The 5,521-nt window shown below is 37.2% G+C and overlaps 1 long non-coding RNA gene across 1 annotated transcript in view; it reads left to right on the top strand.

Annotated features, from left to right (window-relative positions):
- Window positions 1-61: 61 nt before the first annotated feature.
- Window positions 62-5,521, top strand: part of LOC138738812 (uncharacterized) — a 37,948-nt gene continuing 32,488 nt past the window's right edge. Inside the window, exons 1-2 of the long non-coding RNA XR_011341786.1 lie at window positions 62-146; window positions 1,374-1,482. This is a non-coding gene — a long non-coding RNA (uncharacterized lncRNA). The remainder of the gene's footprint in view (window positions 147-1,373; window positions 1,483-5,521) is intronic.

Genomic DNA, 5,521 nt, shown 5'->3' with positions numbered 1-5,521 from the left:
GATGATATCATAACAGTTAATTGTCTGTCACTGTGATGCTATGTGTAGATAATCATGAAGTAGAAAGCAAAAATGAAGTAAGATAAATATTTTGTTTGGCATCAGCATACTTTCTGTTTCCATTCATTTGCTTTCAGGGGAATCAGGTACATATATGAGTGCATCCCAACCTCATGTTTTTAATTCAGTAAAAAAGATATATTTTCTTAAATAGAAAAATAATGAATAACCAGGGGAGAGAATTTGGGCCTCACTGCATCTTGAGATGATGCCAATGAGAAGAAATACTTTAATATTCTATCCTGATCATCAACTTAACAAAATGTGAATTGAAACCATTAAGATAAAATAAAGTGAAGCAAAGTGTGAAAGAAAAGTCTCAAATAATATCAATAAAGAACAAAATAACAACCCACATAAAAGAATAAAGAAAGGTGAAAATAAATAACATGAAGGTGACAGTATAAGAACTGAAATAAAACTTAGATGAAATGCTATAAAAATGCCAATTCTGGAGGTGATATTGAAAGATTTTACAAAGAATTTTTTTAAATGAATATATTGAACCAAGTACAATTCGCAAAGAATCCTACTTTTTTTATATTTAGCAGCAAATTTGATATCAAACTTAAATCTACTATCCCAAGTTATGCTGATTGCTGGAATTTATTGCCCTTTGAGAAAACCTGTCAGACCTGGTTGCTTTACATTTGGGCTAGAGGGAGATTTCCTTCCATAAAGGACATTAAAGAAGCAGCTAGATTGTTACAAGAACAAATTACTTCATTTGCTGATTTTTTTTTTTCAATTCAAATTTTAGTTCTCAAATTGCCATGGTTGGATTTGAAATCACATTTGCTAGATTAACATAACCACCAAGCTTGGAGTTAGGTTGGAGGCTCCAATAGCTTAGTGATTAAAGCACTGGGCTTGTAAACCAGTGGTTGTAAGTTTGTTCCTTACTGGGGCCTCATTTCAGTGAGGGGTGCTTGCCAAAGTGGCCACACGCTGTCTTCCTTATGGAAGACAAAGGTAAAGATGTGTGTTCCATTATAAATGAGGTATTACATGACAATAATGAAATCTTTACCTTTACTTAAGAACTCTTGAAATAACTTGAGGATTTTGTTTTTGTCAGCCCGTATCTCCACCTCATTCAATGAATTACAGATGTTTACAATTTTCTGCAAAAAACATTGATTGGTTGCTTACCCTCACTGCTATTTGTTCGCCCTTACACTGCACACTGACTACCAGCTTGCTTATAAGATAACTATAATATTATTCAAGTTCTTAGAGAGTTATTCAACTCTCTAAGAATAATATTTGACAGATTCCAACAAGCAAAGAGCAATGAGATTTCTCTCTTCCAGGACAAAGTGAATGATAGACTTTGCTGCCATTCTCAAGAGGAATTAAGAAGAAAGTTTGGACCAAAGAGAGGTGGAAGGAGTGCAGTGAGAATGGATAGGCCAGGCATGTGTATGTGCAGACTATAAATAAGTAAACAAAAGTTATCTGCTCTGGGCAATCATAACATATTGACTATAAACAAAAAAAAGATCCAAGGTGTCCGAGAGTTGGTTAAGAATGTATTCAATTTTACTTCATTTTGTTCAGTTTTTTTATCTAACATTGAAGATGTAAGCTAAATTCATTATGAGCCAAAGTATAAATTTACACTTTCTCTGATCAAAGATAGATACTTTGAAACAAGAAGAGCCCAAGGCATGTTAAATGATCCTGAGCATCTGTTTTCCATTGAGAGATGCAATGGATTTAATATTACAGCAGCAAATTTACTTCTCAGGAATTCACTGGCTAGAAAATAGTTCCAAATCTTTAAAAGTAGCCCAATATCTCAGCGAAGCCAAAGCAGAAAAGTGGTGGAGAAGAGAGGAGGGGGGCATTTGATAAGCAAATTTTCTTGGAGCTACAAATAGCAATCATTCTTTCCCTCTGAAGAAAGTCCTTGCTTCCAAAAACTTTATTATTTCTGGTGACTAATCCAAATTTCTAAACTTAACCCTATCCTTAACAAGTCTGTCATTTTATGGTGACTACCATCTCCATATGGATATCCCAAAGTGCTTCAGGCTTTCTGAAATACTTTGCCAGTGTGGCTGCTGTTCAAAATGGTAAACCTAGCAGCCTTTGTGTACTACAATTTCCCCACATTTGAACAGATACTTAATTTTGTAATGGTAACCAAGTCGCTGAAGTCTATTTCCTGACTTTCTTCAATACCGTGTCAATTTTTTTTTATATCCACCCAAGAGACTAGACACATTCATGGTTTAGAGTTCTTTTTGAAAGTTGTGCATCAGAAAGAAGACAATTTCATTTAACAACAGGCCACTGACTGGGGAACAACAAAAACCAAGCATCTTGAAATAGTTACTAACTTGAGAATATAATCTTTGCAATACCAAAGAACATAAAATATGGTGAATGAACTTTGAAGTTCAATCTTGGTATGAAAAAAAGAACAAAAGGGTAAATAAAACAGTTTCAAAGTTCATGTGAATGATATGTAAGTATAGAGAGAGGAAAAGGCAAACTAAAAGAATTTGAGTGGCTCATGCCAGATGAACCTGGAGTTTCTGGAAGGAAGTGACATGTTGCTCATTTCAGATCAGTGGAGAAGAAAGATTCATCTCAGAATGATGGAAACTTTTGAATGAATAGGATTACATTCAAAAAAGTTCTTCACATTTATGATCAAATCCATGTTCCATTTTCCCAATATGGAGAAGTAGACATTGTGTGCAGTGAATAACATGCAAGAAATTGAGAAAGTGAAATCGAGTCTTTTCACAAAAGGGGGAAAAACTGTGGGGGAGCAATAGTTTTGGTGCAGAAAGTTGAGAGAATATACCAGAATTGAAATTTAACTTTGCAAAAATATATGGTGAAGAGCAAACAGCTGGTGCAGAGCAAAACATAGCCATACTTTCAATAGACTTTCAGGCTGGCATCAGTCAATCTTTTCTGAAAGGGTTAAGAGCTCCAATCTAAGATATGTAATTGTTAAAAAAAAGACTGAATTTTGGCAATGTAATATCCTAGAATCAGGAAAGATGTGATTAGGGTTAGGGTAAGGGCTAGGGTTAGGGTTAGGTGAGTACCTTAGACACATTACAAGGGAGAGTAATTGAAACTGGGTAGTTGAGTGCATTTAAAAGTATCTGGATGAGCACTTGAATCACTGAGGCATAGAGAGCTGTTCACCAAGTACTCAGGGAAGAACTAACACAATATGATGCCAACTTGAGTTGGCATGAGTTGGGCCAAAATGCCTGATCACATGTTGTAGGGTTATGATCTTTTTTAAATTTTAGAATTATAAGAACTTTCTATCTGTATATTTGTAGTGAGAGGTAAGTTTAAGTTTATTTATCACAAAATATCTAGAATAGCGAGAAATTAAAAATAATATCTGCAGCTGCTGAGGTCTCATGCAATACACATAAGTTCTGGAGAAACTCAGAAGGTCGCACAGCATCCTTGGAAATAAAAGGCAATCAATCTTTTGGGCCTGTTCCACATTCCCGGTGAAGGACTCATGTTGTGAATTGCATTCAAAACCTTCTGATCTGATTCCTAATGTAGAAGTTGTTGAGGGATGGGGGGGGACATGCCGAACCTCTTTAGTCTTCAGAGAAAGTGAAGGCATTGGTGTGTTTTTTTGATCATTGCGTGAATATCCTTGTTCCAGGTCAGATCATTAGAGATATTTATTCATTAAGGACATGTACTCTTTCAACTTCAGTGCTACTAATGAGTGTATGAACTCTCCCTCTCTCCTGAGGTTAATTACCTTCTCTTTTGTCTGATGGACATTGAATCAGAGGTTGTCATCTTGACTTTCATTTTCTTTCCTGTATTCTGACTCATCGTTTTTTTACATCCACCCCATTACCATGTGGCCATTGGTGAGTCTGAACATGGAGATTGACAGTTGACTGTACAGTCATAGGTATAGAGAGACTACAGCAGTGGACTGAGCACATATCAAAAGAAGTGCTGGTACTGAGTGCAATGATGGAGGAGGTCAGTTCTGGTTGCCTCATTACAGGAAGGATATGAAAGCTATGAGAAGGTGCACAGATTTACCAGGATGGTGCTTGGATTGAAGAACATGTCTAATGAGGCAAGGTTAACAGAGATTAGGGCTTTTCTCTTTAGAGTGAAAATAGAAGTCTACAAGATTATGAGAGGCAATAGATAGGGTGGACAACCAGCCTGTCCCTTTATTCCATGGCAAGAATAGCAAACTCCAGAGAACATCTGTACAAGGTTAGGGGAGACATCAGAGGTAAGTTATTTACACAGAGAGTAGTGGGGTGCCTGTAATGCATTGCCATGCATGGTGTTAGAGGTTGGTAAAATAGGGACTTTAGAAGATCTTAGACATGCACTTGGATGCAAAACAAAATAGAGGGTTATGGGTTTGAGAGGTAGGGAAGGTTTAGATTATTGAGTAGATTTATAGAGGTCAGCACAACATATTGGGCCGAAGGTCTTCTACTGTGCTGTGACGTTCTATGCTGTCACCAATCTTCGCTGATTGTGATCTGTTAGTCAGCAGAGGCCTAGATCCTGATTAGGAAATGATTTTACTAGCAACTATGCTTATTGAAGGTAGAGCTGTAGCTAAACAGTAGTGTAAATGTATGTACTTGGCATCCAGGTCTTCTAGTACCGTGAAAAACTAGTTAAATTGCATTTGCCGTGGTTCAGTTTGGCCAATAGGAAAATTGAAGTGATACAAGACTGGCAGCGAGACTAGAGTTCATATCAACAATGACCCACCTCTCAAAGCAAGATGGATGTCAAAGCCACCAGTAGGTCATCATTTAGGCCTATTATTATGCTTTTCTTGTGTTCTGGCATGAGATGGTAGCCTTCATAAAGCAAGAGAAGATGGTGGGAGAGATTAAAGATGTCTGCAAATGCATCCATCAGTTAATCTGCACAGGCTCTCAAGACGTGTCCTAGGATTCCATCTGAGCCAGTCGCTTTCTACAGGTTCACTCGCTAGGAGGCTGACCTGACTTCAGCGGCAGTGACCATGGGTGCCACATCGGTTGTAGTAGTGATGCGAATGTCATACCATAGCTCCCTGTTTGAAGTGAGCATAGAACATGTTTAACTTATCAGGGAGTGCTACATTCCAAGCTGCTAGTACTTGTTTGTATTCTCTGACAGCATGCATACCCTGAGCATCATGGATGTCCCTTGGGACTCGAGCTTGGTAGTGTACCCTTTGTTGGCTGCTCTAATGACCTTTTGGAGCACATATTTGGATTTCTTGTTGAAATAGAAAGGAGATCAAGATAGAAGGAGATATTCAAGGCAAAGTAAGTTAAATTGCATCAGAAGGTAAATGTTGAAGGGAATTTCAAGCCCAATAATAAATGAAACCTATCCTCTCAGTGTTTCATTTTATATTATGGAACGTTAATGGGTTCTTGTATTTTATTATATTCTGGCTTGTGAAATATTTAACAAAATTACT

This window comes from Narcine bancroftii, chromosome 1, assembly GCF_036971445.1.
Source record: "Narcine bancroftii isolate sNarBan1 chromosome 1, sNarBan1.hap1, whole genome shotgun sequence".
Taxonomy (NCBI): domain Eukaryota; kingdom Metazoa; phylum Chordata; class Chondrichthyes; order Torpediniformes; family Narcinidae; genus Narcine; species Narcine bancroftii.
The sequence above is the reverse complement of the archived record's forward strand: the minus strand, read 5'-3'. Positions and strand labels throughout refer to the sequence as shown.